Source organism: Trichosurus vulpecula, chromosome 2 (assembly GCF_011100635.1).
Source record: "Trichosurus vulpecula isolate mTriVul1 chromosome 2, mTriVul1.pri, whole genome shotgun sequence".
In the NCBI taxonomy this organism is placed as follows: Eukaryota; Metazoa; Chordata; class Mammalia; order Diprotodontia; family Phalangeridae; genus Trichosurus; species Trichosurus vulpecula.
Genome location: NC_050574.1, coordinates 300,274,596 through 300,299,790, shown reverse-complemented (window position 1 = coordinate 300,299,790; position 25,195 = coordinate 300,274,596).

Sequence of the window (25,195 nt, the reverse complement as noted above, 5' to 3'; positions counted from 1 at the left end):
AAATGGGAAAACAGAGCCGCAGAACGGGACCTAATTATCACTGTTTCAGGTCACTGAAAAGTGTCCAGAACTTTTTTTTTTTAATATCAGGAACCTGGATAAGTTGCTATTCTGAGAATTCATTGGATCATATATCTGTAAGTGGAAGGGATTTCAGATACCATGAAATCCAAGCTCCTTATTTTACAAATGAGGAAACTGAGGAAGAAATAAGGGAATTTAGAAAGACTAAATTACTGGCTTAAAGTCACAAGTTAGTGTCATAGGTGGAATTTGAACCCATGCCCTCTATCTTTCAGCCAGTGCTCTTTTTTTTCCATTGTCTCATATGTTCATTTGTCCTATGCAAGAGTCCCTCACCTTAAATAGGTTGTTTACAAATGTTGCTTAGGTGAGGCTCCATGTCCCATCCAAAATTTTTTCTGTGGTTTATGGGAGACCATGAATATTTGTTCTGATATCAGCCTCAAAAATCATGAACATCTCTTCACACTTTACTATGGATCTATCATTTAGAAATTGAGATAACCCTTTTGAGAAGCTATTTCTATCTTGAGCCTGAAGGCCAATACTGGGGCTACTGAGCTCCAAAGACTTACTTTGTTGATGATGTGGAGTAAGATGTCTTTTCCCTTGTTCCCTGACTTCCTTCATTGCACTCTTTATGAACCCCTTCCTCCCTCAAAGCCCAAAGGGTTAAAAAAGGAATGAGGAGGAAGATTTAACTCCTTTCAAAAAAGATGCTATTGCTATTCTTGTGTGTTCAGGAGACTGTCAGATTCTTGCCATAGGAATCACTAGGTTTCCTTGGCAGTCTTTGAGGTCCTGGGGTAGCAAAGCAGCAGAGTAAATCTGTTACTAGGTCAGTTTGTGGCTGGGGATGGGCAATCACCAGGTTTGCTTGATAGCACTGGTGACTGCTTGGGGGATTTGCTCCATCCAATTCCTAGAACTCAAAAGTAAGGCTGAGAAAAGAGAAACCTGTGAGCTACAAGGCAGTGTAATGGTTCTGGGGAAAGGCCAAAGAGAACAGGACTAAATCTATTTTGATCCAGGTAAGGAGATGAAGGGAATGAATCTGGGACAAGAACTGGGGAAACCCTTGATGTGACTTTAAGTCTGAACTTTGTGGGAAACCCCATGTCCTTCCCATAATCTTTCATAGCCTGGCTTAGTAGAGAGATAGAGTCCATATCAGAGACAGGAACACCTGTGTTCTAGGCCTGCATCTGACACCAACTGGCTGTTTGACCTTGGGCACCTAGCTCAGCGCCTCAGGAAGCTCTTCAATCAAAAAGGTGCGGAGCAAGTGGTATTTGAATAGGTGGAGGAGGTTTCTTTCCTGAGAGTTTCCAATACCAATGAAACAACAGGTCTGATGAAGAACGAAAACCTTTATTTTAGATTCACTCTGGTATATGGGGTGGTCAGGGAGGTATGAGGGCTTGCTGATCCCTTTTCAGGACTGCTCACCCACCTTTTCTGTCCACCTATCACCCAGCTCTCACCCATGGCTCCAAGAAGCTGTAGCATGTGCAGCAGCCACATCATGGTAAAACCATTTCAGCAGAAGGGCTAAACCGGGTTGAGGGTAACTGGCAGACCTCAAACCTGTTGGTGAATTAAAGTGAAGTGAAGCAAGTGAAGACTTCTCCTGGAGGAATGGGCAGGTGAGAACAATTTGTTCCAATAGCCGTGAAGTGGACTCTGTGGAGCACTTAGAGCTTGGTCAGATATCAAAGATGTCGTCCATTGCATCCCAGGCTATGACCAGTTGTCTTGATTTTTGTCCTGCCGCTGGACATTGATAACTCTGGAAGAGAGTGTGGCTGATGATTTGCACAACTCCAGCCTCATTTAAATCCAATTCAAATGTTGGACTTCTTTGAAAACAAAGGGTGAACAACAACACACTTCTCACGTATAGAAATGGTCACCTTAATGGTGCAATTGGACCCTCTGTCACTGTTAGTACTTTATTACTCTTTACTAAAGGGCTTTGATCTCTTAAGATACCTCATGGGAAAGGGTAGAACTTTATTGCTGTCATGAGTCATTTACATTTTAGTGTGCCTACTTTTCAGATCCTTTCCAAAGAGCAGGTTTTGATAGAGAAAATGTATGAAGACTGGTGGGTATTTGACTAGGAAGAAAGAAACATCATTAAAAGGTGTGGAAGGATATAGAACTAAGGAAAAAAAAACTACACGGAATGATCCTTATTTCCTGAATTTGTTCTGTTTGATTCTTATTCCACCATTCCACCTGCATGCCTGGAATGCTGTTTTCCAATTGAAGGCCTTTGCATCCTCTCAAGGGCCCAGCCTTCATGTTACCTCTTTGGCAACATGAAAATTTCTTTGAAGTAGTGCTGTTCAGTGAAAAGAACACTAGAATAGGAGTCTAGCTTCAAATCCCATCTCTGATTCTACTGGGCAGTCATTTATTATACTTGGGCCTTGTTTTCCTTGTCTTTAAGGTGAAAGGTTTGGACTACATGGCTTTTTGAGGTCCCTCAAGTCACTTTACACTTTGGTTTATGGGATTTAGAGCTGGAGGGATACTTATTCCAGTTGTTCCATTTTTACTAATGAGGAAACTGAGACTCAGAGAGGTTACCCATGGTCACAGAAATAGTAGGCGGGAGAGCTGGGATTTAAAACCATCTTCTTTGATTCCCAATCTGATACTTTTTCTATTTATCCTGTACATAGCATGTTTGTATATGTTTGTTTTTTGTCTCCCCCATTAGACTGTGAGCTCCTTGAGAGCGGGGACTGTCTTTTCTTCTTTTCATATCCTCAGAGCTTAACATGGTACTTGGCACACAGTAGGCATTTAATAAATATTTACTGACTGCCTTTTCCATTTTACTGTAATACCCTATTATATCCTCTACTGCCATTATTTGTGTTTTTGTCCTGTCCCTTCACTAGCTTGTTAGTTCCTTGAGGGCAGCTACTTTAGGGAAATGAAGTAATTGAATTTTCCTTAACACCTGAATGGCCTGTGGAAGAGTCCAACTAAACCAGGTCCTTGATCTGCACCATGGTTTGAAAGACTGCTGTAAGTAGAGTTCTTTTGTCTTTCTCTGTACTTCTAGTGGTTCACATGGTACCTGGCACATAGTAAACATTTAATAAATTCTTGTTTAGTGATTGACTATATACAATGAGTTGGATGCCCAGCATGGCTATAACTAAGGGGCAGGACTCAAAAGGAGGCAGCTAGGTGGTGTGGTGGATAGAGTGCCAGGTCTAGAATCAGGAAGACTCATCTTCCTGAATTCAAATCTGACCTCAGACACTTGCTAACTGTAAGATCCTGGGCAATTCACTTAGCCCTATATGCCTCGGTTCCTCATTTGTCAAGTGAGCTGGAGAAGGACAGCAAACCACTCTAGTATCCATGCCAAGAAAACCCTATATAGGCTCAAGAAGAGTTAGACATGACTGAAAAATGACCAAATGACAACAGCAGGGCTTAAAAGACACTATCCCTTCCCTTGGGGAATGTCCATTCCACTGGGGTCAAAAGAGCAGACCAATACATACATAAAGGTGATGGTTCCATCTCTGTGCCTCACCCAGGACTCACCCTGTTAATTCCTGTAAATCCTTGGTGGATTTGCTATCTATAGTGGGATAAAGGTGGGAATGGGTTGGATTAGGTTGGGACAGGAACAAAAGAGCTTGAGTAATTTTATAATAGAGACATCAAGACAGTACTAAATAAAATGACGCTGACTTCCTGAGAGCCTCACTGCATACCATTCTCAGAGTTCACCCCATGAAAGCTTCTGAGAGGTGGGACTACTTCAGTATTATCTGCTATATAATAATTTACAATTTACTAAGTACTTTCCTCATAACAACTGTGTGAGGTAGATAGTACAAGATTTATAATTCCCATTTTATACATGAACAATCTGAGATTCAGAGATGTTAAGTCATCTGCTTACAGTCACATGGCCAGTTGGCATATGAACTCATATTAAAACTAAGTTCAATGCAAAAAAAACATTCAAGAGAATAATCTAGTGAGAAAAGTTGAAACAGATCATTTCTTCTCAACTTGGTGCACACTCATCCATAAAAACATAATCCATCACTGGGGAGATTGGCCTTACTTAGAGAACATGCATAGAAAGGCATGGTAGAGGAACAGGTGGCCAGAATTCATGGACAGAGGGATATAGAAATAGGGAAAAGGCACATGTGCTGAGGGGTTGCTCATACTTCAGATACTACCTGAAGGAAGACAACTGGGAGCTGCTGTCTTCTTGTGATGTCATCATATTGTTCTCCTTGGCCCTTCTTCTTCCCATGACCTTTTGGGAGCCACAATGCTATTTTTTTCCTGAGAGGCCTTCTCTGATGAGAAACTCTCTCGCTATAGAAGGTTTGATTCTGGAATTGTTGAACTTGGGGTTGTTAGAGAGACAAATTCCAGAGGAAAACCTGAGATCCAAGAACTTTTACCATCTAGACATCTCTCTACAGCTACTTTGTGGTTGAGAGTGTTGTGTGTTGTGTGTTGTCTCTGTGGGGTTGGATCCAGGAGCACTAGATACTCTATACAATCCTGGCTACTCCAAGGTACATGGCACACATGGTACATGTTCCTCTCTTTATGGCTACCATGTTTTTAGATCAGATAGCTCCCATATGGCTTTTCCAAAGCCAGCCATTAATGGCTCCTAAGTGAGGGAACCTCTTTCCTATAGGACCTCTTTCCCATTCTAAGTCTCTTGAAGTACCAAAGGTTGAAGAGCCAAAGGGATCTGTAAACTTCTGTTTGTAGATCAATGGGAAAATGGTTTCTTCTACTATTAGTCCTTTCAGAGTTCATGCTAACCCACTCATCTGTAATTATGACTTCAATCTATCCACCAAGAGATAACTGATCACTTAGAGGAAGGTACAATTAACCCCCTCCCCTCCAAAGGTTCACCTCCATATGAATTTTTCACATTGATCAGGAACTCCAATAATCAACCCCTTACTGAATGAACTGAGTGAATGATGCTTTATAGCAAAGTTCTATCATATGAATAAAATGAAGTGCTGAGAGCCTATGAAGTCATTAAAACCTGACAGGTTTATTGGGAAATACTTTTTAGAGAGGCAACATGTTGTAGTGAATAGAGAGCCAGATTCTGGGGAACGGATACTTCGGTTCAAGTCTACCCTTTGACATTTGTTGCTGCATGACCTTGGGCAAGTCATTTAACTTCTCTGGGGCTCTGGCAACTATCTAAGATCATAAGTGGCAGAGCAGGTACAAATCTGCATTGGTAGAGGAGAATTCCTTGTTAGGAGTTCCCCATATCTGCGAGATCACATATCCAAATCCAAAATCCAAATTTGTTGGGGAAGGTGGGTATCCTGAAAATATTACTATGGAGTAAGTAGTGTCACTGGAATGGCTAGCACAATGGCCACTTGGAAGAGTGGTTTCAGTTATCAGGCATGAGTATTCAGCAAGTTAATTAATTAAAAGCTTAAGGTGCACAGAGGATGGTACATGCTACTAGCAGGAATATAATTTAGAAGATTAATGAGAGACTGACCAATAAGAAACCCATCCTTTCCTTTGAACACATGTAATTGACTCTGCCTAGGTCCAACTCACATGGATGCTGGGGGAAGCTGCTTCCAAGTATGTGTACTGGAGGATCTTGCTCTACACTCCAGGGAACATACAAGTATTCTCCTGTATAATCTCCTTGTTTGCTTATGGTGTGGTAAAGAAAAACCTTTAAAGACATTGTTGAGCTGGAACTGGGCATGCATGCCAAAGGTACAAACAAGTCAAATCTTCCCTTTTCCACCCTGCTGTCTACTAGGTATAAGGACACTTAGTCTTTGAGTTCCAGAGGGCCAATAGTGTGTGTGGTGGGGAGGATCATCTTTCTCCTCCTGGGCCAGCCTGAGAGCACCTGGCCTCCTAGGCAAGCCTGTGTCTAGGATGGAACCATGTCCTGTTTGCATTTTCTTTCCTTTGGTACAGGATTTTGTGGTGTCAGGAAGAAAAGATAGCAAGTATCTGAAAGACTGGGTTCCTATTGGCCAGCCCCATATTAATTAACATATTGGCTCAGCCCTCATTGAGCTTTTTCTGTCTAGGAAGGAGCTAAGACAAGCACAAATTATTATAATATTTATAATAAGGCATCAGGGCCATGCAAAACAGTGCCATGGCAACTGAGGTTGTAGGCGAGCCTATTATAGACAGGAAATTATGGAAGACTTGATGGAAGAGACTGTATGTGAGATGGGCTTTAAAGGATAGATAAGAATTCAAGAAACAAAGAAGGAGTTGGAAGCAATGGTATGAAAAAAAGTACAGAGGAAGGCTTGTGCAATGTGTGTTCAGGAGCATGAGAGTGGTAGAGTTTGACTGGAGTATTCAGAGCCTATAATGGAAAAGAGTAATATGGAAAGCACAACGGCACCAGTTGCAGAAAATGCAACAGGACAAGGGTGCTGCCAGAATGGAATGTAAACTCCTGGAGCAGGTACTAACTAATTTTTATTGTTGTACCGCTGGTGCCTAGCAAAGAGCCTTGTATATACAAGGTGGGTGATAATAAATACTTGAGTTGAGCTGAAGTAGGGATAATTGGAGAGCATGACTGGTGGCTAATAAGACAGGTGGCTAAAAAGAGAGGACCATTCAGGGCTGCAGAAGATTGAATAACCCCTCTCCAGAATACATTTCTTTCCTACCCACTTGTCTGTCTATGACACTTAAAAAATTCTCTTCAGACCTCTGCCTCTCCCCTAACCTTGTGAGCCTGGCTGCCTCAGGAAATAAGGCATCCACATTTTAAAATAAAGTAGGTCAGCTCCCAAGTATTCATTTGTGGATTGTGACAAATACTTAATCCAAGATTGGCTTTCCCCTGCCTCTTAACCTGCTTTGGGGGCTGCCTTCCATTGTGTTCTTATGGGAACAGCTTTCTAATTCTAATAAAAAAATGACTGGGCAGGGCTTAGAAATATGCTTTGGAAGCATTCCTGAATGTCCCGGGGGCTTTGCCATCCCATTTCTTTCTCAGGCACCCTGTGGTGGGGTATATTTGAACAATTCTACCAGAAAGCCTGGGGTCATTTGGACAAAGGATTAGGTTCCAAAATAGAGCAACTAGCTTAGAACAGAGAAGAGCTCTGTCCCTCAGCTCTAGGCAACACTTTTAAACCTTTGCCTGCTGCCTTCCTACTTTGTACCTTTGGCCACGAGGGATGAAAGAATATGGATGATGTAGTGCAGCCTATTTCAATTGCTTTTGAGACAACTCAAAGAATAAGAGTGATCATCTAGAGACTTCCTTCCTTCTTTCCTTCCTTCCTTCCTTCCTTCCTTCCTTCTTTCCTTCCTTCCTTCCTTCCTTCCTTCCTTCCTTCCTTCCTTCCTTCCTTCCTTCCTTCCTTCCTTCCTTCCTTCCTTCCTTCCTTCCCTCCTTTCTCTCTCTCTCTGTCTCTCTCTCTGTCTCTCTCTCTCTCTCTCTCTCTCTCTCTCTCTCTCTCTCTCGTCTCTCTGTCTCTCTCTCTCTCTCTCTCTCTCTTAGACCCACATGATTTGCACACAAGAGGCTGACTCCGTTTTGGACCCACTCCTCTTTTGCCTTACTCTTTCCCTACCCTGCCATTTTCTGAAAACTTCCACTCTTTGTGTTAGTGTAGATGGGGCTCCTCCAATGAATCTCTAGTGTCTTCTTGGTTTTGAAATTAAGAGACAGAAAACCAGTCAGGTGTGCCTGAGGCAGAACCACTCAAAACCAATGACTTCCAGCTGCATCATAAAATTTTTCTTATGTGCTTCAGGTCCTTATCACTTGCTGGTTGGTCTCCCTTACTTCTCTTCCCTCTCCAATCCATCCTCCACTCAGCTACAGAATTGATCTTCCCAAAGCATAGGTCTGACCATATCAATTGCCCTACTCAATAAACTCTAGTGGCTCTCTAACACCTCCAGGATCAAATAATAAAATGGATTTTTTAGCATTCAAAGCCCTTCAAAACCTGGCCCCCTCCTATACAAGATAGCCTTGCTCACCTTACAGACTCTGTGATTGAGTGTCACTGACTTCTTTGCTGCTCCTCAAACATCTCCCAGATCTAGACATTTTCACTGTCTGTCTCTCACACTTAGAACACTCTCCTTCCTCATCTCTGTCTAGTCACTCCCTTGGCTTCCTTGATGTCCCAGCTAAAATCCCATCTTTTAAAAGATGCCTTTCCAGATTGCCCTGGATCTAGAATGCTATCTAGAATGCTATCTAGATCTCCTTCTGTTGCTCCTATTTATCCTGTGTATATCCTGTTTGGACATAGTTGTTCACATACTGTCTTCCCCATTAGACCATGAGTTTATTGATAATAGAGACTGTCATTTTTCTTTGTGTCCCTAGTGCTTACCACAGTGCCTGACACCTAATAAGAGCTTCATAAAACCTTATTGACTTAACTTGGACATCACAGGACCCTACCCATTTTCCACAACATCTAGGTAAACACTATAAGTCCAAAGGCAATCCAGGACCATCACTGGCTTCCCTCTTCCTCTTTCTCCTGTGGTCTAGAGACTACTGTACCTTAGGTAGAGTGGCTTTTTTGATTCTATCTTTCCCTCATTACTTCTGAATCCATGTCTTCCCGTCCTCCCCCTGGCCCACCCAGATAGCCCATGTTAAGCCTTGGTCCTTCTCTTGTGTGAGTTAAAATGCACCATGTTAAAAGTCGATTGCCTTCTGCATTACTAGCCTGTCTGGCTTGATATTCCCAAACTGCTGGGACAGCAGAGGTTAAAACAAAAAATAGAGAAGACAGTTGGTCCTTGCCTTTAGCAAGATTACATCTTATTGGGGAGATTACACATTGCCTAGGGAAGAGTTAGCAGAAGCAGGCATAGGGTTGAGATACCATGGGAGAATGGAAGAGACCCCACACAGGAACTGCTGAGTACCATATTGGTGGGCAGGAGACCCAGCTTCTCGACCTAGTCCTGACACTAACTAGCTATGTGGTTTTAAGTAAATTTCCTAGCACCTCTGGTTTTCACTTTTCTTTTCTATAAAGTTAGGTGTTTGATCTTTTGCAGCTTAAAAATTCCACTTTAGATGACTTGTATTATAAGGAAATAGATTCAGGAAGAAGTTAAAGCAAGCATTCAATTCCAGCACACATTACACATGTCAATTACATTCCTAGCACTGGATTGTAGACTAAAGAAGGTACAAAGATGAATATGAGGGCTGGCCTTCTCCTTCCAGATGATAAAGGAGAGACAGAGGGAAGAAAAATCATGCAATCATCTAGTACAGATTCATAAAAACAGTTCAGCTTTCTAAGGAAAGCAAAATAAAAAACATAGATTTAATTTCATTTCAGTTAATTCAATTCAAGAACCATTTATTAATTCCATGGAACATGTAAGGCAGAGGCATTTTCTCCTTTAAGACTAACCATCACTCCTTCTTTACCCAAGTTATCTCAAGAGTTCATTTAGACCAGACTTCTGTCTTTGATAAGAATAAGGAGAGGCAGTTGAAAGTTGTAATGTTGTTTTTCCTAATCCCAGATTCAGAGGCTATAGATGTTCCCCAAAGAATCACAGAAAGTTAGAGCTGAGTGAGATCTTAGACATCACCTAACCTAGTCTCTTCTTTGTAGAGAGGAGAAAATGGATGGAAAGCATTCTAGACACAGTCATGGCAAAAACACGGAACGAAAGGGTGGAATGTTGGGCGAAGGACGGTCAAAAGCCAGTCTGATGACCCACAGAGTATATGAAGGGAGGCAACATATACTATATTAAGAAATGTAGGCAGGAGTCAGGTTATGAAGGATTTGATTTTACTTTATTTTATTCTTTGTATGCACATATCTCCCTCCCATTTCCCCTTCCTCCAAATGAACAATTAAAAAGAAAATAAAACAACAAAGAAAGGAAAACCCTTTAACAAATGTTCATATTTCAGCAAAACAAATCCCCACATTGGCTGTGTCCAAAGGTGTATTTCTCACTTTCTATTTTAAGGCCATCACCTCTCTGACAAGAATTGTCATTTATCAGAATTCTGAAGTCTTTCAAAGTTGTTTTTTCTTTGTAATGTCATTGTTTTATAAATCGTTCTCTTAGTTCTACTTATTACACTCAACAATTCGTAAAGGTCTATTCGGTTTACTCAAAATCTGTCTATTTTGCCATTCCTTACATTGCAACAATATTCCATTACATTAATATGGTATTATGTGTATATCCATTCCCCAGTGTGTGAATGACCCCCTTAATTTCCAGGTTTCTGCTACTATAAAAATAGCTGCTATAGTTTTGTACATATGTGTCATTTTCCTCTTAAAAAATTAAAATAAGTTTTATTGATGCTGTCTGGTTCTTATATCATCATACCCCAAATGTCTTTCCCTCTATTCCTTCCAGAGAGCCATCCCATATAATAAAAAGCATTTTCAATCAATCAATACAAATGATTAATACATTGGAAAAATCTGAAAACATGTGCAATGTTTAATACATGTAGACCTCTTGCCTCCAGGATAGGGTGAGTTAAAAGTGCCCTCTCATATTTCTTTCTTTGAGTTTTGCTTGATCTTTATAATTTTGTTACTTTACTTAGGAATTTTTCGTGTATAGTGTTTTTCATTCACATGTTTGTGGTTATTATATACACTGTTTTCTTGGTTCTGCTTACTTCATTCTGCATCAGTTCATCGAGATCTTGCCATGTATTCATCACACATATCTTTTCTTATAGCACAGTAATATTCCACTTTGTTTCCAATTGTTTGTTATCACAAAAAGTGCTGCTATTAATACTTTGGTATACATGGGGACTTTCTTCTTATTGATGACTACCTTTAGGTACAAGTCCAGCAATGGAATCTCTGGTTCAAAGGATAAAGACATTTCAGTCACTTTATTTGCCTAATTCCAAATTGCTTTCCAAAATGTTTGCACTATTTCAAAGCTTCACCAACAATGTCATTACTGTGCCTATCATTCCACAATCCCTCTAACTTTGACTATTGACATTTTTTTTGTCATTTTTCTCATTTTGCAGGGTGTGAGGTAAAACCTCAGGGTTGTTTTGATTTCGTATTTCTCTGATGATTATTAGTTATTGGAGCATTCTTTTATTTGTTTGTGAATACTTTGCAATTCTTCTGAGAACTGTTTGCATATATCCTTTTAAAAAATCTATTGTGGAATTAGTTAATCTATCTATATTTATCATGCACATATATGTAGTTCATATATATGTATACACATATGTATATGTATATGTATATTTATATATATATAAATTGTTTATATATCTTAGACACCAATGATCTTATGAGAAAAATTTTATGCAAAATAGTTTTTTCCCTCCATTTGACCACTTCCCTTCTTAACCTGGGAGTGTCAATTTTTACTATGTGGAAGCTTTTTAAATTTCATGCAATCAAAGTTATGTATTTTATCTTTGGCAATTGCTTCTATCACTTGTTTGATTAAAAATACCTCTCCCACCCACATGTAATATTTATTGATATTTAAAGCAGCTCTTCTTGAGGTGGCAAAGAATGAGAAATTGAAGGGATGACCATCAATTGGGGAATGACTGAACAAGTTGTGGTATGATAATGTAATGGAATACGATTGTGCTATAAGAAATGATGAGCAGGTGGACTTCAGGAAAACCTGGAAAGAACTGATGCTGAGTGAAGTGAGCAGAACCAGGATGACATCATACACAATAAGAGCAACATTGTGCGATCATCAACTATGATAGACTTAAGCTGTTCACAACAATACAATGATCCAAGACAACTCTAAAAGACTCTTGATGGAAAATGCTATCTACATTCAGAGGAAGAGCCATGGAGTCTGAATGCGGATTGAAGGAAACTATTTTCACTTTTTTCCTTTCTCATGGTTTTTCCCTTTTGTTCTGATTCTTCTTTCGCAGCATGACGAATGTAGAAATATGTTTAACATGGTTCTACATGTATAACCTATATCAGACTGCTTGCTGTCTTGGGAAGGGGGGAGGGAAGGGAGAGAAGGAGAAAAAATTGGAACTCAAAATCTTACAAAAATTAATATTGAAAACTATCTTTAGATGTAATTGGCAAAAAATAAAATACTATTAAATGCAAAAAATACATCTTCTACCCAGAGTTGTGAGAGATATATGATTTGTCTCTCTTCTAATTTTCTAAAGTATGATCTTTAGTATTAAGGTTGTATGTCCATTTAGAATATCTTGTGTGATATGAAGTAAGGTGTTTATCTGACTAATTCCTGCCAGATTGCTGAGCAGTTTTTTTTTTAATCAAATAGAGAATTTTTTTCCCTAGGTAATTTATGTTCTCTACTTTATCAAATACTAGGTTATTGAGTTCTATCATTTCTGATTCTCCCTTGTCTAATCTGTTCCATTAATCTATTTTTAAGCACTACCAGGTGGTTTTGATAACTGTTGTTTTATAATGTAGTTTAAGGTCTGGACCTGCCTTTTCTCCTTTGTCCCTACTTCTTTTCATCGTTTCCCTTGATATTCTAGATCTTTTTTTTCTAAATGAATTTTCTTATTCTTTTATCAAGTTCTATAAACTATCCTTGTGTAATTTGATTAAATGTATAAATTAATTTTGCTAGTGTTGCCATTTTTATTATATTGGCATGGCCTAAACATGAGCACTGAATATTTCTCCAGCTATTTAGGTTGTTCTGTATTTTGTTAAGGAGGACTTTGTAATTAAATCTATACCAGTCTTTTCTGTGTTTTTGTAGGTCAATCCCTAGATATTTTATGCACTTTGAAGTTATTTGGAGTGGAGTTTTCCTTTTTATTATTGCTTTTTGTGTTTTGTTATTATTACACAGAGATGCTATTGATCCTTTTGAGGATTCATCTTGTAGCCTGCAAATTTGCTGAAACTATTCATTGTCTCAATTAGTATCTCTGCTGATTTTGTGTGATTTTTTAAAGTATATTATCATATCATTAGCAAACAGGGTTAGTTTTATCTCCTCTTTACCTATCTTTATGCTTCTAATTTCTTTCTCTTTTCTTCTTGCTGTTGCTAGTATTTCCAGAACAATGCCAAAGAATAATGGAGAGTGTAAACATCTTCACTCCTGTATTGGTTGAAAAGGGTTTTAGTGTATCCCCTTTGCATATAATGCTTGATTTCGGTTTTAGATAGATACCTTTTATGACATTAAAAAGCTCCTCTATGTCTGTACTTTGTAGGGTTTTGGTTTTGATTTTTAGCATAAAAGAGTGTTGTGCTTTGTCAAAGGCTTTTTCTGTCTCTATCAAGATGGCCATGTGGTTTTGGATGTTTTGGTTTTTGATATAATTATGTTAATTGTTTTTCTAATGTTTAACCATCCTTACATCTCTGGTATAAATCTCACTTGGTTACAATGAATAATTTCTTGGATAAGTCACTATAGTCCATTTGACAGGATTTTGTAGAAAAATTTTGAGGCCATGTTCGTTAATGATATTGGCCTATAGTTTTCCTTCTGTGTTTTATTTTTCCCTGCTTTAGGCTTTAGGACTATATTTGTCCCATAAAAAGATTCTAGTAGGGTGCTTTATTTCTCAATTTTAAAGAATAATTTATGTAGTATTGGTACCAATCATTCTTTAAAAGTTTGATAGGATTATACTGTGAATCCATCAGGATCAGGATTTTTTCCTTTAAATCTATTTCTAGTTCCTTTTTTGAGATTGGGTTTTTTAAGATCTCTATCTTGTCCTCTGATAGTTTGGGTATTTTACATTTTTGATGGTATCCTTCAATTTTTGTTTTGATTTGTTAGAATATATTATTATATATTATTTGCATAATATGTTCTGGCGATTTTTTAATTTCTTCTGGTTTTGTTGTGATTTCACTTTGCTTATTTCCTATTTTGTTGATTTGGTTTTCTGCTCCCTTCTTTTTAATCAGATTAACTAAGGTTTTAGCAATTTTATTAGTCATTTCAAAGAAACAGCTTGAAGTTTTATTATTCTATATTATTTTTCTTTCCAATTATTCAATTTCCTTTTCAGTTTTTAATATATCCTCTTTTGTACTTATTTTAGGCTCATTTATTTGTTGACTTTTTAATTTTCCAAAAAGTATATTCAGTTCATTAATTCTGTCTTTTCCTATTTTGTGTATTTGTATGGATATCATTTCTCCCCTCCCTCCCTTCCTCCATGCATTAGTACATCCCAGAAATGTTGGTATGTAGTTTTATCATTAACATTTTACTTTAATTAGTTATTAGCTGTTTCTATGATTTGTTCTTTGAGTCACTCATTATTTAGGATTTCATTGTTAAATCTCTATTTGGGTCTGTATCTTTTGTTTGTGGTCCTTGAATTAATGACTGTTTTTATTGCATTATGTTCTATAAAGGATGTATTGACTATTTCTGCTTTTTTCCATTTGTTTGCAATATCTGTGCCCTAGTGCATGGTTAATTTTTGTAAAAGTTTGTAAAAGTGGTGTGTAAAAATAAGTATATTCTTTTGCCATACCATTTGAGATGCCCAAAATCTTTTAATTCTAATTTCTCCAGCACTTTGTTCAGTTCCATATATTCCCTTTATCTTTCCATTAAACTTGTCCAAAAAATAAAAGAATATTGAGTCTCTTAACATTGTTATATTACTATATTTTGTAGCTCAGATAATATTTCCCTTATGAATTTGGTTGTTCAGGTATTTGGAATGAATAAATTTAATACTGATTTTGGTTTGTTATCTGTGGTTCCTTTGAACATAATGTGGTTTCCTTGTTTATTTCCCCTCCCCTCCTTAATTGAAAGTTTGTTTTTGCTTTATCAGATAGCATGATTGCAATTCCTGCTGTTTTGGATTCACTTGATATATAGTCATTTTTCCCCATCCCCACAGTTTTATTTTGTTTTTGTTTTCTAAATTTGTTTCTCACAAGAAACATATTGCAGAATTTTATTTTCTTATACACTCTATCACTCTGTTTTGTTTGATTGGATTGTTTAATCCATTCACATTTAAATTTATGTTAGGTTTACATTTTCCTTCATCTATTTCTAAAGGGTTTTTAAAAAGTTATTATTTTTTTCCCTCTTCAGCTGCAAACACAATGCTATGTTCCTTCAGTGACTTACCTTAATCTTTTTTTTAAGGTGCACCTATTCCCACTGGCTCTCTTCCTCTCACCCATGATACCTTCCTTTTATTTATTACCCTTTTCCTTTGGGGTTTTGCTTGTTAGTTTCTATTTATCTAATGCTTCTATCTGCTTATATAATGCTTCCTTTCTTTTTTCCCTACAAGTGTTAGTCAAATAGATTCCCCCTTCTTTTTCTCTCCTTCAACTAGTTCTGTTAATTAGTATTTTAAATTTCATTTTGCACCCCTTTCCTAAAAGGATTTCTCTCAATCTATTATCCATCCTCTCTTTATTTCTACTCTAGACCCTCATTCTCTGATTCATGACCCCTATAATTATCTTCTCTTTCTTTCTTCGTATTCCTTGTGTAATCAGAACTTCCAAAGTATCCATTCTAGACTCTCCCCTCTGGGCAGTTTCTGCTACTGCCTTGTAGAGCTTGCTGCATGGATTCCTTTTTTCCATTGTGGCTCACTTCCAGAAAAATGCCAATTATGACCCATGTCAGAGAGGACACTGCCCTATAGTAGGTTCCAGCTCTGCCACAACCCTGATTATGCAGCCCACCACTGATCTATACCTTCCTGATTTACCTTTTAATCCCCCGTTTGTCTCAAAATCTCCTCTTTGAATCCATGCTGTCCTGCTGCCCCAGGTGCCAGTTGCCCTCAGGAGTTCTTTCCCAAGGGAGGACAGGTGGAATTTTCAAGCACCAAATCCCCCAGACCACATCCAGCACCAGGTCTCTATCTCCTTTCACTGACCATCTCTCTTCATCCGTAGGAGCATTCGCAGTGGAACCCCATCCTGCCATCAAAGCAAGGCTGCCTTTCTTTCATCCCCTTTCAAACCTTACCACCTTCTCCTCATCCTCTTCCATGTAGGCTTTTCTCTTTCTGAGACCACACAGATCAACTTCCCTTCATTGCTCATCCATGATTTGACCCAGTTATATCACACATTCCTCTCTATCTCTTTCTTCTCTGCTACCCCTTTCATGTACTCTCACATATTGTAAATGTAACCCCCCAAAAAAACACAGCACCCCCATAGATTCACCGGTAAGCAGGGTGATGCTCCAAGCCCACCTCTTCACTTTTACCTATACTATGTTTGTGCCTTCACCTTTGTCTCTTTGTTTACATTTAGAAAGAAGTTTCTTACTTGCTTCTACTGCCATTCTGTTTCTATTGCTATCCTTGTTACTCTATTTGTTCACTCCACCTGCATTTTTGTTGTCTGTGATGTTTGAGAAGCAAATGATCTCTTCAGTTCTGGCTTTCTTTCTGAAGATATTTCAAATGCCTCTTTATTATTGTAGTACATCTTTTTTTCATTTATGGTTAAGCTCAAATTTGCAGGATAGGTCATCCTAGGATGTATCCTCATCTTCATTGTTTGGAATACATTATTCCATTCCCTTCTATATTTTCTGGTGGGTTTAGAAGAGTCCTGTGTTATTAGAATTTATTTTTCTTTGTATTTGAAGGTTTTTTTCCTGCTTGTTTGCAGAACTTGTTGTTTCTGAACTGAATTGTTAAATTTAACTCCTATGTGTCTTGGAGTTTGCAGCCTTTTTGTTTCTGGAAGCAGTCTATGAATTCTTTCAATTGGTATTTCATTTTCCATGGTCAGTAGTTCTAGGCAGTTCTATTTTTTTCTTCCTTTTGATATTAAAGATCTTTGTCTTGTCGTGTTCTTCTGAGAGACCTATGTGTGTCAAGTCATCTCTATGCCTTTGAGATCAGTATGTTTTGCTTGCATAATGAGCATTTTTAGTGTTTTTTTTTGCTTCTTTTCTTTTATATTTTCCTTCCCTTCTATATAGTCATATTCCTAATCTATTGTTTTCTCTTTTGTTTCTCTGGTAAGAATTGCCACTGCAGATTCTCCTTTTTCTATTCTGCTACTTATTTTTACTAGGTAAGCCATAAATTCTGTTCTCTTAATTCTCAATTTTTTGAATCTCTCATAAACAGTGTGCTATGGTTCCATGTTCTCCTCACATTAAGTGTTGGATCATTTCCCTTTATTTTGTGGTATCTACCTATCTATCTATTTATTTATCGTATAGAGTTTTATTAGTTCTGCTCATTTTACTCTGCATCAGTTCATATAAATCTTGCCTTGAAGTCATTTACTAGATTTGGAGACCATATTTCCTTCTGTTGTTAACGTTGTTATAGATTTATTTGTTTTATTCACAATCTCTGAGTTGTCTTCTTCCTGAGATTTTTCTTAATTTCAGGCTCTCTTTCCTTTCCACCTTGGCATTCTTACCCCATTGCTCACTTTCTGACTCTCTCTCTGATGGTGATTTCCTTGGGGGCTAGATGTCAACGTGACTCAATCTCAAAACATGCTAAACATTTCACAGTTCACCAGCATAGGATTCTGCTCCAAGTGATGTTTAAATGGCTAGAACTGACCCTGGCTGGATGCTGTGCCCTTTCCCTCAGGCTTAGTGGAGTGTAACCCACCCCACCCTCTCCAACTCCCAATGTGATGTCCTGTCCCATTCTCCCCTGTTCCTCAGTTCTCTGGCATAGCACTGGTAGTTCAGAAAGCTTCCATGCTGGTGTTATAAGATTATCCACCTCAGCACTGGCAATTCAGAGCTTTGCAGCACTGGTACTATGGGGTTGTCTGCTATGGAGCTAGCTGGGCAAACTAGTTGTCTGTCAGAGCTTGAACAAATTTGCTGACCCTGGAGATGGAGTGTCCAGGCACTGGAAAGAGGGAAAGAAGACCAGATTGTAGGGTTGAGCTTTGTTACAAGCTATATGTTAGATCCTTGGGTCGGCTTAGTGCAGCCTTACTTCTGGAAGCATGAGAGGTGGGTGAGGGGTGCTGAGTGAGCTCAGGGTAGGCATCAATTCATTTTTTAGCTTTCTTTTGGATTCTGGGTGTCCTAGATGATGGAGAAAGTTGAAGTTGTTTTATATTTTGCTTATGATTTCTGTTTTGCGAGGTTAGAGAGGTCATGGGGATCTACTATATTTTATGGTTTATGTGATTCAGAAGTCTCTTTCTCTTTTTTAAATCTGTTGAGGTTATTGGTATTGATGGTATTAATGGATCAATGGATATGGATAGTTCAATGAATTTAGGGCATAAATTCAAATTGCTTTCCAGGATAACTGCACCTATTCATAGTTCTGTCATCAGTACATTTATGTGCTTGTTTTTCCCCAGACCCTGAAACACTTGTAATATTCTTTTTATGTCATTTTTGCCAATCTGATGGATATGTGTTAAAACTAGAGGTCCTTTAATTTGCCTTTATCTAATTATGAGTGATTTGGAGAACTTTTTCATATGGTGTTTAATAGCAGGGACATATGAAGGCTTTAAATGCCAGGCTAAGAAGTTTATATATTATCTGAGAAGTGATAGGTGGCTCCTGGTGCTTCATTAGCAAGGCTGTAATTTAGTGATATCATTTTGGCATTTGTGTGGAGTATGTATTAGAGAGATTAGAGGTGAGGAAATTATTTGTGAAGCTATTGCTATAATCTAAGGAGAGGTGATGAGGGCTTTAACTAGGGGCTGACTGTGTTAGTGTGGACAAAGGGATGAACATGAGAGATGTGGAGATAGAATAGATAAAATTTGGCAACTGATTGGATATGGAGAGTGAAAATGAATATAGTTGAGGGTGACCTTGAATTTGTGGTTCTGGGTGACTGGAAGGGAAGTAAGGAAAAGGAGTGGGTTGGGGGAGAAAGATAATGATTTCTACTTTGAACATGTCTTATTTGATATTTCTATAGGGTAGCATAGTAAAAATGTTCAATTGATAGCTGGTGACATGGGATTGGAGTTCAAGTAGGTAAGGGTTATGAGGCTAAAAATACATTTCTTTCCATTATTCTATCATGTCTACTATCTGCACCTTACTTTATCATTCTACTATGCTTTTGTTATCTAGGAATATTTCTGTATTTAAAAACAAAACAAAACAAAACAAAACCTCATTCATATTTTTGGTGTTTGCTACCTCATATGCATATCAAATGATATGTAACTCCCCCAGTACTGAGGTACAGCATTGAAAGAGGTGTACACACCTGTGTGGTAGGATGGGAGGGACTGTAGAAGAAATCTGGGAATGAGTAACCCCAGGATAGGGGTTGAACTTAGAAGAACAGATGTTCTACTCAAGATGAGAGTATTGGGAGGATGAAGGAGAAGATTTAATCTTTTCCCTGTGGTTTTTGATGAACCTTATTAAAGATCTAGGCTGTCTCAACCTGAAATGACTTCTAACTCATTATAAGTAGGCTATGAATTTAAAAAAAATTATTGATACCGTTTGTTTTTACCTCACCTGCATTTCCCAATAGACTACCTCCTCACTTCTCCCAGAGATCTTCCCCTAAAAAAAGAATTTGAAAAAAGGAAAAAAGATAGTTCAGTAAATCTAACCAATATAAGAAAAGTCTAACATTATAAGTAGTGTTTTGTGCCCATAGTCCCCTACCTCTTCAAAACAGCAGTGGAAGCTGTCATTTCATCTCTTCTTTGGGTCTAAGCTTAGTTATTATAACTTATATCTTGTTATACTTTATTTGATTCTGAACTTAAACACAAAATAAAATGACCATTCTCTTCTAAAAAGTGGAGCAAAAAAAGAGGATTATATATGAAACTGAGTATCTCTTGTGTGTAGCTTGGTTTTACTTTTAAATATATAATAATTTAACTTTCAGTTTTCAAAAGTGTCCTGCTTATCTGTGTTTCCTTCTGGCTTTCCTTGTGTTCCCTTCTGTACATTAAACATGCTTCTTTTCTTACTCTTGACAATCTTATTGGTAGCTCCACTTTCCTTCACCTCTTTCCTTCCTTCCCACCCCACCAAAAAAACCCCTTTATAACAAATTCGCATCTTTGAATAAAATAAGTTTTTTCATTGGCCATTGTACCCTGAGTCCATCTCTTTTCTGTCAGGAGGTCAACAGAATGCTCCATTATTGATCCTCTGGAATCCTTATTGGTCATTGCATTGATAAAAGTACTTAAGATTTGCAAAATTGTTTTTCTTTATAATATTATTGTATAGAGCTTTATTAGTTCTGCTTGTTTTACTCTGCATCAGTTCATATAAATCTTGCCAGGTTTCCCTGGAATCATCTCATTATTTTTTTTACAGCAAAATAGTATTTAATAGAATTCATATGCCATAATTTGTGCAGACATCCTTCAATTTGTGGGCATTCCCTTAGTTTCCATTTTTTTTTTGTCATAACAAAAGTATCTTATCAATTTCCTTGGTACATGCGGGGTCTTTACCACTCCCTTTCATTTATTTGGGATATAGGCCCAGTAACTATATTGCCAGGTCAAAGGACATGCACAGTTGAGGGACTTTTGGGGCATAGTTGAAATTTCTTTCCAGAATAACTAGACCAATTCACACTTCCACAAGTGGTGCATTATTGTGCCAGTAGAACTGCAGAGTTATTTTGGTTTGCGTTTTTCTTATATTAGTGATTTGAAGCATTTTTTTATGTGGTTGTTGATAACTTAGATTTCTTTCTTTGAGATTTACTTTGGAGATTCATCTCATTACTGATTAGATTCATATCCTTTATGTATTGTGGAGTGTCTTTTGTTCATACATTTTTGAATCAACTCCTTATATATCTTGAATATGAAACTTTTATCAAAGATTTGCTGTAAAGATTTTCTTCCAGTTAATAGTTTAGACCTTTATGCTTCTAGATGAATTACTTTATTATTTTTTTCTAGCTCTATAATAGAATTCTTTGGTAGCTTGACATAGTATTGAATAATATGGTAGTTTTTAATTTTATTATTATTATAGTTTTCTTATGTTGGCTCAGCCAATCCATGATCAATGAACATTTTGCTAATTATTTAGGACTGTCTTTACTTGTGTAAAGAGTGTTTTAATTTATATAGTTCCAGTGAGTGTCTTGGTGGGTAGACTCTCAGTGTTTCATACATTATATAGTTATTTTAAACAGAATTTCCATTTCTCTCTTTCTGCTATGTCTTATTGGTAATATAGAGAACTATGATGATTTATCTGAATTTATTTATATCCTGCAAATTTGGTGATGTGATTGTTTTAATTATTTTTAATAGATTCCCTAAAATTCTCTAGATAGACTATCATGTCATATGCAAACATAAAAGTTTTATTTCCATTTTGACTATGTATATTCCCTCAATTTCTTTTCTCTTTTCTTTTTGTTATAGCTATCATAGTTAGAACTATATCAAATATTAGTGGTGATAATGCAATTCCCTGTTTTACCTTTGATCTTAATGGCAAGACCTTTGACCTCTCTTCATGATAATATAATATTGGGCTTTTGAGTTTAGATGGGTACTATTTATCATATTAAGGAATGATGCATTTATTCCTATGCTTTTCAGTGATTTTAAAAGAATAAGGTATTAACTTTTGCTAAAAGCTTTTATTCAGAATTAATTGATATAGCCACATGATTTTATTGTTTTAGTTACCACTATGATCAATAATATTTATAATTTTCTTTATATTAAACCAACTCTTCATTCCTCATATTAATCCAACCTAGTCATAGTGTATTTTCTAATAAATTGTTGTAATCTTTTTTGCTAACATTTTATTCAATATTTTTGCATCTATATTCATCAGGAATATTGTTCTATATTTTTCTTTCTCTTCTTTTCATTCCCTGGTTTAGGTATCAAGACCATATTCTCATTTTTGCAAATAGTTTATATAATAATAGAATTAATTGTTTGTGAATGTTTGATGCAATTTGCTTGTAAATACTTCTGGTTCTTTCACTTACCCCTTCCCTCTCTTTGGGAATTAATGTATGGCTTGTTCAAGTTCTTTTCTTTGATGGTGGGTTGTTTAAATAGTCTATTTCTTGTTCTATTAACCTATATATTTTAAAATTTTTTTTAAGTATTCATCCATTTAATCTATCTGGTTAAGGATTTTGAGTTTTGTTTTTGCTTTTGCTTTTTGGTAGTAAGTGCTGTACTGTCCTTATCGTCATTATGAGCAATACTAAACCCATAGTTTGCACAGCACTTTATATTGGTCTAAGTGCTACTCTATGCATTATGTTATTCAGTTTCAACAATAGCTCTTAGAGTTAGCTGAACTAAGTATTATGGTGTTGCCCGCATTGGAAGAGGAAGAAATTGAGGAACAGTAAAATTAAATAACTGGTCCAAGATCACATATATGGTAAATGGGTGAGTGGCATCTAGAACTCAGATCTTCTATTTCCTAGTCAATTACTTGTTCTACCATAGTATAAAAGCCGATGATTTGGATGTGCTTGAGGTGTTAGCTCTTGTTAATTTGTATATTTCTATACTTTTACAGCTTAAAAATCTCTGTCTTCATAACTGCCCTAAAGTGTACAATTCATGTGTATTCATCCCATTTTATAGGCGAAGAAACTTAAGCTCAGGAAACTTAAATGACTTGCTCATGCTTATACAGTTAGTATGTGATGGAGCTGGGACTAGAATGCAGGTTTCCTGATTTTGAGGCCTTTGTTCTTTCTATTGTAGCCTTTTTCAGTCCTTTTTTAGTCATGTTGAACTCTTTGTGACCCCATTTGGAGTTTTCTTGGCAGATAATGTAGTGGTTTGTCATTTACTTCTCCAGCTCATTTGACAGATGAGGAAACTGAGGCAAACAGGGTTAAGTGACTTGCCCAAGGTCACACAGCTAGTAAGTACCTGAGGCTAGATTTGAACCCAGGAAGAAGAATCTTCTTGACTTCAGGCCTAGCACTCTATCCACCATGCCATCTAGCTGCCCTTATCCTACCGTCTTTTTAAAATACCCCTTAATGATTTATGTAAATACACACATATTTAACTAATCAAGGCAGAGGGTAATAAGCATTTATTAAGTACCTACTATGTGCCAGGTATTATGCCAAGCAGTTTACAGATATTGTTTCACTTGATCCATAACTTATGGTAATAACTTATGGCTGCTTTCTTGCTTGGGACCCCGCCTCCCCCAACACAACTTTTTCAGACTCATTACTACTTGTATGGATTCCCTGTCACAGATAACATCAGGACAGTTTTAAAATTAGTGGAAGAATCTTCCATTGTGTTTTCCAGACTATGCCCTGCAATAGAAATATTCCTCTTGGAATATTTCTGTCACCACTTTCATGAGTTACTACGGTTTGCAGATTTGTAACTCCTGAAGGCATGGAGAGGACCATATTTCATTGAAAAAAAATCATTGGTCTTACAAATGCAGATGCAAACACCCACACACCCTAAAGAGGAAATGATTGTCCTGATTTACTGGAAAGTCGGGATGTTAGATCTGTCTCCCACGAGTGACCTGCAGACAGTTTCCAACCAGAAATCATTTTCTTTGAAAAGGTGCTAGATTCTTGCTAACCAGAACTGGAACTTTAAATGCACTTTTTGTCTCAGATGTTGAGGAACTGATTTAAAGTAAGAGACAAGGAGGAGGGATTTACCTTCTTTATCCGGGAGAATAGACCCTGTGACTGACTGCTTTGGATTAGATATTTAGAGATGGAGCAGACCTTCTCTCTAATCCAACTCCCTCATTTTACAATTGAGTAAACTGAGGCCAAGAGAAGTTAAGTGACTTCACCAAAGTCACACAGGAAGTGGGAGAGGCAGGATCTGAACCCAGGTCCTTGGACTCCAAATCTAATGATCGTACCATGCAACACAGCACTTCCCAAGTAGAACTGATTTTGGAAAAACAAGTCAAAGAGGGGTGGCATTGCCCTCCTTCAGGCTACCATCCATTTAAAAAAGTCAAGTCAAGAAGAACACATTAAGTACTTATATGTGCCAGGCATTATGCTACATGCTTTACAGTATAATCTTCTCAACAAATATGGGAGGTAGGCAGTATTTTTAATCCCCATTTTGTCCTGGGAAGTAGGTACTGATACTATCCACATTTTACAGTTAAGGAGACTGAATTAGACAGAGGTTAAGCGACTTGCCCAGGACCACACACCTAGAGTGTACCTGAGGCTGGATTTGAATTCAAGTCTTCCTGACTCCAAGTCCAGTGCTCTATCCACTGTGTCACTTCTTGTTGGTCAGTTTTTTTAATCCTTCTTGACTCTTCATGACCCCATGGACTTTTCTTGGCAAAGATACTGGAGTGGTTTGCCATTTCCTTCTCCATATGACATATGAGGAACTGAGGCAAACAGGCTTAAATGACTTGCCCAGGGTCTCACAGCTAGTGAGTGTCTCAGGCTGGATTTGAACTCATGAACATGATCTTTCCTAATTCCAAGCCTAGTGCTCTATCCACTGCACCACCTAGCTGCCCCAATGTGCCACCCAGCTGACTCTAATAGCTAAAATTTATGTAGCACTTTAAGGTTTGCAAAATGCTTTACAAATGCTAGCTATTTAATTCTCATGATAATCCTTTGTGGTAGTTGCTATTAATAGCTCCCTTTTTAAAAATGGAGGAACCGAGGCTGAGAAAAGGTAAGTGCCTTGCCCGTGGTCACACAGCTGGTGTCTTGGGCAAAATTAAAATCTGGCTCTTTCAGACTCCAAGTCCAGTGAACCACCTAGTTGGGTGAGATGAGCGTGTAGTAAGCATTGGGAAAAGAACAAGTTGATAGGCAGAGATCGGAAGTTCAGAGAAAGAGGGAGGGCATGATAGTGGGAGCAATGCTCTGGCATTTAGAGTATACAGGTGAATCATTATTTCACATGTAATGGAGTGGCCTGGGCTACAGTGGGGACTTGGGGGATGGTGATGGCAGGGAGGAGACAGTTCTTAAAGCATGCATAGATACCCCCTGTTTAGTTTCAGTCTTTTTGAAAACTTGAGGGAACCTATTTCTGGCCTTGTGTGACTAAAGAGCTGGCACTGTATGAATATGGAATGTCTTTTAATTGACTGCAGAGATAGAAGTGCTGATGTGGGGGTTGCTGACTCTGAACTAAGTGCATACACACAAAAAAGATGAACCCTCTTTTTTTGCTCTGTCTTTAGCATCTTCAAG